The 14,893-nt window shown below is 36.9% G+C and overlaps 1 protein-coding gene across 2 annotated transcripts in view; it reads right to left on the reverse strand.

The window, feature by feature from the left end:
* Positions 1-14,174, reverse strand: part of ngfa (nerve growth factor a (beta polypeptide)) — a 41,874-nt gene extending 27,700 nt beyond the window's left edge. For both annotated transcript variants that reach the window (XM_084429025.1, XM_084429026.1), the window contains exon 1: positions 14,033-14,174. The gene's annotated coding sequence lies outside the window, so the exon portion shown is untranslated. The remainder of the gene's footprint in view (positions 1-14,032) is intronic.
* Positions 14,175-14,893: the final 719 nt, after the last annotated feature.

Here is a 14,893-nt window from a genome sequence, read left to right on the forward strand (position 1 = left end):
ACCTGCCTTAAACTTACCCATGCCACCAAACCTGTCCTAAACCTACCCGTAAGTTATACATGAATTTGTAAATTGCAAAAAAAAAAAAAAACATTTTACATTATTTGCACGTGTGCACTTTAACACAAATTATGTAATGTAACATCAAGAGCAGAACAGACACATGCAATTTCATTTCTGACTGAATGCATGTCAGAAGGTTTAGCAACCTGTTAAAAGATTTGGTTGTGAGTGTCAACAGTGTATTTTGTCAAAGCACACAGCTCTTCTGAGGTGCTGACAGCACATCAGAGATAATGAAGCAGTGCTAAAGACAGATGGCCTCTTTTATCAACAAATGACAAAAGGAAAGAGAATAAGACAAAGAGAAGCAGGGTAGAGAATGAGAAATGGCTGATCATTTGTCTGACAGACTTCACAGAGTTATTCTCTTACACAAATACCAAATAATTTGAGCTCTTGTTGACACAGAACGTTGCCTCTCTCCTGACTGAGAGTGTTGCAAATGCATGTGATCAAGTGTTTAATATACTGCTATATAAAGAAATCCAGAAAACTCAACAGCAAAATGAACTGAATGTGCTTTTAGAACAATGTAAGTGTGTTTAGATTGTGTCGCAACAGCAGTATGTGCTTTGCAATGCATTAGCAGTTTCACACTTAATGCATCATAGCTGGAATACGCATAGTTAATTATGCTAATCTATTTGAATGTAAACTCATCTGATTGCTATTTTGATATATAATTCTCTCGATCTTTTGTAATCATTATAACAGCATTTCACAGCTGTTTTGAACTCAACAGAGACTGATACACGCCAGAACTGCTTTTAAAGGGATAGATAGTTCAGCCAAAAATGAAATTTCTGTCATCATGTACACACATTCATGATGTTCAAACCCATATTACTTTTCAATTGTGAAAAAAAACAAAAACAAAAAAAAAGCACAATTAAAATGTCATTTAAAGTAGTTTTACTTTCTATTTTCCAGCATATTCACTGACAAAATTTACCTCTGCGTAATGAGGCACCGTATTTGTATGCATGTGGACAGAGGAGGGGAAGATTTTACTTAAGACCTAAACTTCTTGTCACACAAAGCTTATGACTTGGAAAATAGTAATTTTTAAGAAACTTTTATGTCCATATTCAGATTTGCTGTATGGAAAAAAGTGGCAAAGACATTCAGGACATTAATATTCTACTTTTGTATTCCATACAAGTTTGAGGATGAGCAAATATAATGACAACATATTAATTCCCTTTAAACATTAAAGACTTTGAATAGTTTTTGTTGGAAATGGTTCAAGTAAAAAGCCTTAGCACAACAAAAGTCCTTTAAATTAAAGGAATAATTGTATTTTGTACTTTGAATAATTGTAAATATAAATAAGATATACACATGCACATGTACACAGACAATTAACGGACATACTCTTAATTTAGCACAGCACTTATTTCCAAAATCTATTCGTCTCGTATCTCAAATGATGCTTGCTGTACCTTAAAATATATTTACTGACAATAAGTAAACAATGACAGCACAACATAGACTGTGTAAGCCTGATGCACTGTTATAACAGTCTTTACCTCAATGAAAAGGTTTAGCAATAATTGGATCATTTTTACTCACCCTCATTTCATTCTAAGCCTGTATGCTGTTATTTCTTCAATGGTAAACAGGGACAACAAAAATGGAGAATTTTGAAATAGTACACAACAGCACTTTTCCAGAATGATAGTTCATAGTGACCATCTGTCAAGCTTAAAATGGACAAAAATAAAAATCTATCTGTTTTTTGAGCTTGAAAGATGTGGCCATAGTGACCTGTTGTTATACTGTAAAAAGGTGACTTAATTTTAAAGCAATGGGTTTCCAAAAAAAAAATTTTTTAAGTTAAGTAGACTTCATGCGTAATTGAAAAAAATAAGTTATGTGAACTTGACAATTCCACACAACTTAATTTTTTTCAATTACGCATGGTTTATTTATTTAGTCATTTTAAGGCAACACGTTTCTGATCACTTTTTACAATGTATATATGGAAAAGAGCTACGCGGATATTCTTAAGAATGTCTCTCTTTTGTGTTCCACTGAAAAATAACAGCACACTGGTTTAAAAATCATGAAAGTGAATAAATTATGAGCAGTGAAGATAAAAATATCTTCAACATCAGGACAATTTAAAATCACTTGGTTTAGTTTTAACTACAAAATCAAACTCATTTCATAGTAATTACAATTTAATCTATGGAAAATACCACAGTAAAATTGACAGCAGAAAAATGTTACCCTGACCTGTATCTGCACCACGATCTAAGGCATCCATCAAACATTGCATAAAGTAAATCTTTCACGGTTATCTTTGGGGAATACGCATGAAAACGAGACTTCCGCACACAGAATTCAGCAGAGGATGTGTCCAAAAAGCTGCACTGAATTTGAGGAATGATTGTATGCATTTCTGTTGAAGAGCTGAAGAATAACATGGGACCGTCCAGATGGAATACCAACATTATTATGTTAATGATGAGTTGCACAAACACATATGGACACAGATACATATAGTGCATACACACACATGGATGTCTGTACATCGTAAATTTGGCAGAAGACAAAGCGACCATTGGGACAGCTGTGAAATTGTATTTTAAACACAGCTGCTGTTTTGTAGACAGTACAACAGTGAACAGGAAGTAGCGTGAAATTTGTTTAGTATGTGAGAGCATTGTGGTAAAAATCTACCTTTCGACCACTTTTGTCCAAAAATTCTTATAAAAACGAATACCTGAAAATCTATTCAGATGCATTAAGTTGAAAAATTACAAACTTGTACCATTGCTTTTTTTATTTTTATTCTTATTATTTGATAGAAATAATTATTTGATAACACACAAGAAAAGAAACCATGGAACCAAAGTTTTATTTATTTTTTATATATAAAAAATAATGAGCGAATTTTGAAGGCGATATATACATTGTTTTTGAATACAGCACATTCTTTGGGTCAGTGATGATTGTACAGGCTGTTGTCTTTCTCAAAGCTCTCAGGCATGAGAAATCACTTGAGGTGAGCTCTCCAATAGCTCACAGGACAGCCAAATGTTTCCCAAACAAACCTGACGACTTCCTGGATAGGCTGACAGCTAAGATCATTTAGAGCCTTTCCTCCAAACAATTTAAACAGATGGAGACGAGAGGACAAGGGCTGTAAGCGAGCATTGTACATCATTTGTGTCCCTAGGTCAAGTCAAGACTTGGTCAGAACTCAAGAGTACTGCTTTTAGACTTTAATAAGCGTTTCTTGATTAAATCTAAGCACTGCTGCAATGCACAACTCCTACTCTGAACAGTTGATTTGATATGGCTTTGAGCCTTGTGTTTGGTGCCAACACTAAATGATGGGAACATTAGTTCATTTGTTTTCACATTGTGATGCAGCCAAATCGACTCACTGCTTTTTGAGAAAATTGAAGTGTTTCCGATTTCACTGTGAGCTATTTGTTACAGAATACTTCTGATTGCTAGAGGGAAAAAAAGCATTTTGAGAAAAAAAAGAAAAAAAAAGATGAGCAAATGCACATTCAGTAATAATTAAAATAACACCGAAGTAGCAATGTCTAAAGAACGTTGGAGCATTGCTCAAAAGTGATGCAATTTCCTTCAGTGTTAAAATATGTTCTCATATCCCAGCTTAAAATGCAGAGAGGTCTTTAAATAAGCCACTGGTAAGTTGACTACCTAAAAAGTGTAAACACTGTGGTGCTATCAAAACATCGGTCTGTTTGTTTGAGTATCCCTACCAGGGGTGTGTTTCCCATAACCGTTGTTAGCCAACTATGGGCACAAGGTCTATCATTACTAGCATAGTTCAAAGATTTGGTGTTTCCCAAAACTGTAGTTCCAATGAATAATTCGCAATTAGCATCTCAGGTTTGTGTGGTTGGAACTACAGCTCTCGACCTGTTGTTAGCAGTTTCTTGTTAGGATTTATAGGATATATTGCTCTTGGGAAAAATAAGCAAGCTTACATGTAATAAATTCTATATCTATAAACATTTCAATCTATATATTTTAGGGGCTGTTTACACGACACCGTTTTCAACTAAACCGTACAACTTTTTATGCGTTTTGGCTGATCATTTACACGAAAACTGCGTTTTGCGTTCCTGAAAACGCAAACTTTTGAATTCTCCTTGTAAACAACAAAAACACAAATCTCTGAAGACGATGACATCATGCACATGTATTACGCGTTCAGTCTATAGTGTTTCATCGCCATCTAATGGCCTGGCAGCAGAATACAGCGTTTCCGCTGATCTGTGTGAACGGGGATCATTTTGACAATGGTGTCGTCTGTATACGGAAAACTCAAAGGAAAATCTTGTCCGTTTTAAGCATGTTGTTGTCGTGTAAATGTAACCTTAGAGTGTTAGCAATCTGACATCTGCTCATGACCTCATTAACGATGGTCCTATATTGTTGGATCAAACGACGGAGGTTTGGCCATGTTAGTACTGTTTCTGGAAACATGACGCAAGGCGCACATCCAAAGTAGCATGCATGCTCCTTATATGCACTTAATGAGCCATTAAGCATGTCCATAAATGAACGTATCAAACCTACAAACTAAGCAGCAAAGTCAGATTTGAAAGTCCGTTTTTTTTCTGTTGATTCTTTTTGATTTGTTCATTTCAAAATGGTTCTTTGGTTCAATAACCCGTCCGGACATGCTCATTGTTTCATTCCGTGCTACTTCGGATGTGCGTCTTGCATCATCATCATGGAACTACAGTAAAGTTCGATCCAGTTCGATCAAAGTCCCTTAAGGCGAGTAATTTCACTCAGTGGCCATCTTTTAAACGCCTCTTTGCAGATATTTCAGTCATGCAAGTGCAGCTTCTATCTCTTTGAGTGGGGAAACGTCAAATTCTCCAAAGCTGTTCACCAAGCTTACGATTAAATTTCAGATTTGAAATCACCAATTAAATCTGACAACAACTGTTTAATACATTTTGTTTCTAAACGCTCAAACAAAAACAGATTTTTTTCAGGCTGGACCAGCCAATGTGCTTGTGCGTGTCTCAGAACAACGGTAGCTGCAGTGATGCAATGACTTTACCAATTGATGATTGGCTCTTTTATTTAGAGGGTGTGACTTATTCTGCCATATTGCGCATTGCACTTTCTCCCATTCATAAAAATATGAGTGCACTGTATTTGTACATCTAAAGTCTTTGGTTTGATTCTGTGAACTGGCTCGACAGGTAAACTGGCTTAAAAGAGCGATTAGTTCAAGAACCAAACCAATGGTGTGATTTTAGGGCGGGGCTAAATGTTTATCAACCAATAGCAAATAAGGGTAGTGTTCCAAAAGTTTGTTTACTAGATACAGCATTCCTTTACTGAATGTTATTTCAGTTTTCTCAATAACTATTAAGTGGAAATGTATTGACTGGTTATTCAACATTGTTCGATAGTGGATAAAACAGAACTCCTTTAACCAGTTTTGGAAAAATTGCTAATTCCTATCTGGTAAATTAAATTCCATGCATGTATTTTTTAAATAAATGTTATGGTTTGCGACATGTCATGCCGTCGCTGTGTGTATACCACAACGATCTCATTACAAGAGGAAATGTGGTGCTTATGTTAAACATTTAGCATTATCAGCTATCAGCTATATAAAAAAATAACATTTTCCATTTAAACAAAGAAAGTTGACTTGTAGAGCAGCAAGTCTTCTGAATGAACAGACCTGACTATCCTATTCACCAAAGCTCTGAGAGGAAGCTGTAATTAGCAAATACAGCCAGGGTGAAAAGTAGCAGCTGATTCAAACTCGTAATGATAGACATTTTAAGCCCAAGGCGAATGTTTTATCAGTTTGTTTCAGGAGACTTTGGCATGTCTCGTTAAGAGGCTGTTATGGCACTAATTGAAGTCTGAGTGAGGTTAAAATTGTATGGTGGCATGAGGAAGTGGGAATCAATTTTCAATGACATCTCAATGAATATAACATTCAGAGTTATTATGAAAAGAAGATGAGATAATACGGCACAATTTAAAAGATTATTCAAATGATGGCTGATTGCTAATGGTTAGATTATCTGTTCACACTGTACAAGACATTCAATCTAACTTGCACAACTTCAACTTCAATCTCAAATGAGCCATGATATTTAGTTTCAAGCTTGATTTAATGGTGTTTTAACACCACTTTTGAGTTCCAAATGAGATTAAGTTGCTTTAGAGAAAACTATACATCCATGAGATAATATTATAAAGCCACAATTTATGGACCTACACCAGGCCCTAAACACTCAAAACTGGAGGAATTCACTAAGAATGAATCGCACCTGGATGATAACATATATTTGCACTTACTAAGATTAGGCAGACTAGCAAAAGCCATTGAAAATAACGCAGAACTATGGCTTCATTTTTAGTGCCCCGTTAAACTGGATTTCAAGTGGTTATTGAATAAGATGCAGGTGCAAAACCATGTGTAAAAGAGCTGTTAAGTAAGTTCAACCCATTGAGTTGCTTCGATTTTCTTACACACAAATTCCTGATCCTTCAGCCTACCATTGCTAGAGACTTCTGAACTGTAAGTTCCTGGCTCATGTTCTTTGGGAACACATTTGTTTGTCTCTCATGTCTCACGAGGCCCATAACATCTCAATGGCCTGTGAATTTCAAAAGTGTGACAGTGTTTAACGTTCTCCTAATGAACTCTCCCATACTGTCATTGCAAGAGCCAACCAGTCGGGCCTCAAATGAGCTATAAAGTTGACCAGGAATCACTTTTCTCACTGTTCGACATTCATAATTGTTCTACTGTTTTTTCAATTCCTGTATGATTGTTGGTGGGAAGACCTTGAACGTCAGACTAACGTCTTTTCCATAACGCCAGAGTTTTACAGCCTTGACATTCAACAGTTTCTGCATGACACATGGCTATGTTTTAGTTAATGCTACGCCATATTTCCCCTCAGTTGGTGAGAATTTGATTGTTCACTCTGGAATTGGAGACAGGCTTGCCAAGCAGGAATTCTTGTCGTTACGCTGTGGGGAGGAGAGCGGTGTTCGTTCCTCTTGACTTAGTCTCAATGGGTTTAACATCTTTCATTGTGGCCGTTCCTGTTCAAAACAGTTGCTTTAAACTTGACCTTCTGCTGTCTGCACTCTTCTTAACATGATTTACCATAGCTGACAGCCAAAGAAATATATATGGTTTCATGTACAGCCCTCAACCAGACGGCTGACACAAAGGTTCCTGGGTTTGGTAATCTAACAGAGTTTTTTAGTTACTTCAATAAAGAAAAGTTTCATAATACTACACTGCAAATTCTGTAGTTCCTAACAACTGAACCCTTTACAGATAGTGAGCGTGCTGGACATCCTCTGTACATTTTTTTAAAAAGTACACTTAAGCATATTTTAAAAAGAGAACTCATTATGGAAATAATATACAATAAAAGAATATACTTAAGTGCAAACTGAATGTAATGTTTTTGGACACTTAATTCCATGTTATTTACAATTGATGAAAATGTATTAAATCATTTAAATGTATTTTAAATGCAATTCATTGAACTTAAGAGTGCTTTTAGTTTCATGATTACTTCTATTGTCTTTGAAATATGGTTAAAGTGTACTGTTGAAGCATTTGGGGTAAACTAAAATTTCTCTTGTCAGTTCTATTGGAACTTGTATGCCATGTATTTAAATATATTTGTAATTACACATTAAAAATGGCAATTTACTACATTTAACATATATTACCTTAAAATGTGATATTAAATCACACACTACAGTTGAAAGTACTTTACATGTGCTTTAGTATGTTAGTCAACACATCAAAATGAGTGCACTTCTTTAAAACACGACAAAAGCGTGCTTAAGTGTGTTAAGAAAGCGTACTCTATTTAAGTTCACTTAAATGGCCTTTTATTTCAGTACTATTGTATTATCAGCAGTAAATATACTTTTGAGATTTAAAGTACACTACAAGTGCGCATTTGATACAATTAAGACCGGATCTTTTTCACCAGGGTTGGGCCCAGCTGTTGATACGTTCCTCAACAAATATGAGATAAAGTGATGTGCGACAGATGTGCTATTTCCTTCTTGGCTAATTCTTATCTCCTTATGCACATATAAATTTGATTAGAATAGTTGGATTGAGTTGTCTAAGATAATTGCATTCTCATGAAAAGGCACTCAAAATGATTTTTAATTTATATGATTACATTTTGGAGTAACTAAAAGTAGTTTCCCAGATGTGTAACTAGCTCTGCTGCTTTTAGAAGTGTGGTTTTTACAGCAACAAGGTACTTTCTCCCACAATTACCAGTGTAGTGTTGCAAAACGCAACAAAATTCAATTGTATATTGCATGATTTGGGGAATCATGATTTTGTGAATTGGTTTGTTTGAGCGCATCATGTACTGTAATTCATTAGCTTCCCTGTGATTTGGTTATAAAAATCCATGATTTAGTTAAATCCTCGGCAATTAAATCTAACTCGTTATATAGTTCCAAGTATCCGATTGCCAGGATTGGCCAATCAGAATCAAGTATTCCAGAGAGCCACCTAATAAACAAGTGTTGATGTTGAGACTGTAATCTAGGATCGTTGGTGCTTCTAAAGTAGAAGTCAAGCTATACGTCTGCATTGTTGTTATGTTATGAGCCAGAGACCTGTTCTGTGAGATTTCTGGCCTTAGATAATGCATAGAAACACTGTTGTTAGAATGATAACATCTCAATGCAAACACAAAATTAGGCTTATTGTAATGAGGAGCTGTTCCAGCTAGTGAAAACCAGTGATCCATTGGATAGCATGACTAACTACGTTCTATGGGTCAGCAAAACGTTTTTGCAAAAGATCTACATCGACATCTCTTCAAATAGCCTGGAGGTGTAAGCAGGTAAGAAGGCTTCACACAACCGTCTACAGGTTGTTGCTAGTGAGCGTTTATGACTGCAGGAAATGAGCTCTAAAGCCATACAACCAATCATGCTGAGCAGCTGTGAGTGCCAACAGAATGACTCAGGCTAGAAGGTTCACACAGACACGAATGGCCAGACATGCTCTGTAAAGGTGCGTGATAATTCTTCTTAGGCCACACATAGCGGAAATGTGGGAGGTTGCAGTAGATCCCATAGATCTCAAGGCTGTGAATCCAATGTGGAACTCCTTTTGTGAGAAGTTAGCAAGGAGTCACACATATTGTCAGACATTATGAAGGAAATCTACTAGTGCAATCTATCCGTAACCAGTGCAAACGTTGACTAAAGGAATCACAAATTGTAACAGAGCAAACAATCTGAGCAAAATCTCGCAAAAACAAACTCACACAAACTGAGCCGAATGCAGTTCATTTAGAAGATTTAGAAAATAAACTCCCTAAAACACACTCTGACTGATTTAATATCCAACAGACATTACAGGCGTTTTCTGTCATTTGTGCAAATTTTTCAAAAAAAAATTATGTAAACTTAATGTAACAAAAAGAAAATCTAAAATCTGTTAGTTTTAATTAAATCCAACCCACTGTGATATAAAAGTTCCCAAATTTGAAGAAACACTTTTGAAAATGTAACAACTGCTGCACAGAAGCAGTTTAGTGAATTTGCTCCTTAGTTTACAATTGTCAAAATTGGAATTGTCTGCAATTTTCCTTTTTATTACTATTTATGAAACAAACAAAACTACTAAAAGTATTATATTAGTTGTTGCATTGATTTGAATGAACTGAATCATCCACAAGATCTAATTTCATGAAAAGTGTGATGGGAGCTTTTGTATAGGAAGTAGTTATCGTGTTCTGCTCAGTGGCATACGTATTTTTGCATATTGAAGTGATTTGAATTTGTGTGAAACACAGGAATGCTTTTAATGTGGGTAGTTGACGTGATCTGTGGTGTAACTACATTTTGCTATATTTTGCTATATTTAAAAAAATTTTTTTATATGTATTCAACTTTTGTGTCCATTTTAGTTGAATGACGTGACATATTTGTACTTTAAGTTTAAAATGAAGTCAAGGTGATTAAAAATGGAAATAGTGACCAGTTACAAGACTCAAGGTATCCGTATTCATTCACATACTATATAACCTAAAATCTTCATGTTGATAACTCCCATGGACACGGTTTGCACCAACTACCAATGTACGCATTTGGTGAGCAATTCATTAAGCTACACGATAACAGTAAATATTCTCACAGCTGTCTGAATCATCTGTTAATCTTAAACATGAAAGTACATGTCTACTCACCCACCTGCAGTAGCAAAAGACAAAGTAGTAATGTAAAGTCAGGGCCCACAAGGGGAAAGTGGTTGCGGCTGGTTCAAAGCCTGCAGATTGTGTGTGCCAGTTCAGTGTATGTTTTGGAGACAATCTCATGTAGAGACAAGCACTGCAAAACATGTCATCTGTCCATGAAATAAAAACAGAAATGCAGTGGGTGGGGTGCAGGCAAGGGCATCATGCTTTGCGGTTGTTATACTGTATGTCAAATTAGGGCATATATCACCTGTTAAGCAAACTTCTCCCAATTGTTATTTTAGTGCAGATTGTCGACCCGAAAATGAATCATTAGTCACTTGTGCACATCCTCAGCTCTCAAGGATTAGATGAAACATGCTTGTGTTTTAGCTGAACGAAAGGGAACATCTGTGAGAGGCATAGATGTAACCTTTAACATACAGAACAAAGAAAATGACAGAGTTTGCAAAATATGAAGTACAAACAGTGGATTCCAAGAATAAGGGTACATTTACATGACAGCGATGTACCAAAAACAGAAAATGTTTTCCTTTTGCGTTTTTCACATACAGACGACAACGTTATCAAAACGAGTCCCGTTCTCGGATCCGCGAAAATGACTAAAATCGTTGTATTATCCAGGCCAGGCCAGTAGATGGCGATGTCACGTTGTAAAGAAACACTACGCTCCAATAGACTGAACACGTAATACACGCGGTTGACTTCACTGTTTTAACAAATTCGCGTTTTTGTAGTTTACACAGAGACAATAACGGACGATTTACAGACGAATAAACAGTATGTTCTTGTTGTTTTTTTTAAGTAATGATGAATAAAATTAAATACCACCCTACACCACAGCAAAACTACAGGCGTTATTTAGAGAATTGTATCAGCCAGCACAGCAACTGGATGAAAATCAGAGGGCATTCCATGTAATAAATAATGTGGAGATTCCACATCAATTCACAGATTTTACACCAACATGTCACATTCTGTGACATTGCTTCAACTTTAAACCAAAAGAACAAAGTGCCTAAAAAAATATAGAAAAACTTTAATTTTAATGTTCAAAACAATGTGATGTGATATTCTTTTCAATAATAAAACGATATGTGAAACAATATGTAAAATAGGTAGCAACAACAGTTTCTCCTCATTGAATTTACTGAAACTTCACTGAAATGTCTGTGCTGACTAATAATATAGTTTACATTGAAAAAAAGCAAAATAGAAACCTTTGCACTATAATTTCAAACTTTTCAGAGCCAATGTCATTTAAAAGTCAAAAATTTGAAATCATTTAAAAAACAGCTGTTGTCTTGAATATAAATATGAGAGAAACAAAGCTGCGGCACATTTTAATTGTGTAATTCCTGCAAAAAAAAGTAAAGTAAGTATTGTCAAGCACTTGGGATGAAATTCATAGCTTTACAAATAATTGTATGATGTATTTGGAACAGAGGAATAATATCCTATGAACATGTTGACCGAAATCGCATCAGGGTTCTAAATGAGACACAGATTTTTGGAGTGAGCTTATAGGCTTCTCGCGAATGATTTCATGAATACATTCTAGCATCTGTCTGGACATGTAAACAATCGTCTTCTTCGTACAAAGACATACGTTTTTACATTTAGATGTCATTGCATGATCTAATTTACTTAGTTTTATCCAAATAACCCCCCCCCCAAAGGAGAACACATTGAGGTTGAACTGCTCTTTAAAAGATATGTGAATTCTGGCATTGCAACGATCTACTAATAATTATGCATAAACTTGTAATGCAAATTTGCAGAATTCGTCTGACTTAACCTGTACCAACAGTCATGCTTGTAAAGCACACGTTTTTGTTATCTTTTAGCACTTCTTTACTGACGTTGATGGATTCCAGCTTCGTACCTCATTATACAGTCATTCTATTCATTTATCATTTTCACCTCCCTACTCAAATGTTGCGTGAATCACCATGGGAACCATTTTCAAGCTCTTGTGTGGCCATAAGGGGCATTAAATTTTGCTCTCTGTCGGAGGTCGGCCTTCTCTGCACAAACAAACACAGCTTATCCTAAACAGAAGCGCTCCAAAGCAAGCTCTAAAAAACTCATAAAACTGTCTTGGCAGTGCACACAAGAGTTCTAGGGCTGTCCATCAGAAGATTCTATATATTCCAGACCATCTCAGCCGGGTGCCAGGGAGAGTCAAACAGGACCCCAGAGTCAGGTTTTTAGGCTGAGCACAGCTATTGGTCTGCAAAAGTATTTTGTGTGTGAACATGGAATGTTGGGTGAGTAGTTCTAGATCCACCTCATCTATTTTGTTTGGCCAGATGGTCAGTGTGGTCTTATCAGGCTATATAGTCAATGGGTTATTTTATATACACACGGCCATTGCTGGTACTAAACTATAGGCTCGAGTCGTCAGCCTGGGTAACTTAAACACCCAGGGGAGTTGCTGGCAGTGGCCCACCTGCCTCATTAGAAGCCCTCATTACCTCTCATTACCACAGCGGCACGCTACGCTACGTGAGCACAGATCTACAGAGAGAAACCTTTAATTCAGGCTCAATGGGAAACCTGACCCTGCTCATGAATAATAATAGCCAACATCATTGTATGGAAGGAAAATAGCACTGTCCATCTGCCTCGGGACAAGAGAGCATCTGGGAATTTGAAAGGCTTCACTCACTCAGTGTCAAGTAAACTTTGGGTTCTATCCAAGCCGATTTCAGAGGGCCGTCAGCTTGCATTTGGACCGAGACACCAAGGCAAGCAGTTCTGGGATAATATCAAGAGATACATTATATGCAGTACATAATAACACCTATTGTTTTATTCTTTTTGTGCTGGATTCAAGCGGGACTTTATCTTTTACAGATGTTGACTGAATTGCCCAACCTGTTCTGGACGGTATGGTTTTCAGTTCCTTATGCATTAAAGAGACGCGTCGTATTTGTATGTTCCAACTTAACTCATCTATTACATCATTCTGCCAAAATATTCATAAAATCCCTCTGCCTGGGAAGCATGTCTGTGCTGATTTCTTCCTGCTGTTCTCGTATTCAGACTTCAACTGCGGTCCTCAAGCCGGCTGACATGCTAACCACAGCTCCTGCCCAGATGAAAATGATAAAAAAATGTTCCATGTCTCAGAGAGGAATGAGGCAACGACAGCGAGACCCTCTGGTTGTGTAACATGAGTGGCATGACGGATAGATGGAAAGAAACAGAGAAAGAAGAAGTGAGAGGTTTTATGTTTTAGGGGTCTCTAGTTTAGAAAAGAATACTTCTCCAAAGTCTAGAGGTCCCCCATCACCTATCAGACTTACTTGTTCATCTCTTCATGCGAGATGAACACCCCAAAACACTCGAGGTTTCATAAAACCACATGTTATTCTTTTCCAAACCACACAATTTGGTTTGGAATTCATTCAGAAACAGCTTGGGGTTTCCTTTTTCTCTTTTTATTTTATTTTTTATAAATCCTTTAACTGTTTGAAGTTGATGAATTAAGCCCCACTTTTGCTTGTCCTCTCCCCTCTAGATACCATCTAGTATATCACTCAAGTTATTTCTTTTCAATGCATGCATTGCTTTTCTTGTCAACAGCACCTTGAGTCTTCCTGTCATAGGATACGGGCTCATTTCAGATTAAAAGCTTCCCCTTTGCTTGTTGACAGGTAGCAAGTCCATTCACAAGCATTCCACAAAACTCATAATATCAGACATCAGCACCCAGTGCTGCTTACCTCACAGCTGCTCTCCTCTCAAGTTTGTGAGACGTCAAAACCCCAAGTTAGTTGTATTCCAGATCTCACACTCTTCACAGGTTTATCCCCAAAGCCCGGTCTTGTTCAACATTACAAAATGCGAGTATCCAGGTCCTGTGCCATCCACTCCAGCCCTGCTCCCACTCTCTCTTAAGGGAAATTGATTGTTCTGAAAGTTGGAGTCCCATAGCTACTCCCCTGACCTCCACTGCAGGAGCCAACAGGTCCTAGTGCCTCCCCTTTCCCTCCCTCTCTGCCCCTCCTTTCTCTCGTCACGTCTATAGGCTGCAGAATCCGTTGTGTAGCGCTGAGAATAAGAGGTAAGTAGAGCTTTGTTTAGGCCCTGTTCACAAGACGATTCACTGTTTTGATTTGCTTGGCCCATATCAGCCATTCAGATCTTGACATTTCCCTAGTCCTGTTAGTCATCGTTGGAATTACTTACCTCAATAGTTGTTTCAAACTCTTTTCTTGAGTCATTCAGTCACGATCCATTTTGCTCTATAATTTCAAAAGCGCCTCAGGAATTTGCATGAGAAAAAATGAGGCAGTGTATTGCAGATGCAGAAAATGAGAAACATAATAAAGGAATGACAGAAATGGCGTTTCTTTTTTTAGTACAACTCCCACAATCAAAACCACGAAGGAGAATAAAAACCAGCAGATGGAACCGCTTTGATAGGGGCTCCAACGATAGTTCAGAGGCCCTGAGTTGAATTGAATTTAAAGAAGAATTACGCTCACAGGAAGTGGAGTTGGCCGATTGTACTAAGTGAGTATGACATGAAGAGTTTTCTCACGGTGAACAAAAACCTGGCATTAATAATTTTGGATTGGAAA

Source organism: Rutilus rutilus (assembly GCF_951802725.1).
Source record: "Rutilus rutilus genome assembly, chromosome: 13".
NCBI classification, from domain to species: Eukaryota; Metazoa; Chordata; class Actinopteri; order Cypriniformes; family Leuciscidae; genus Rutilus; species Rutilus rutilus.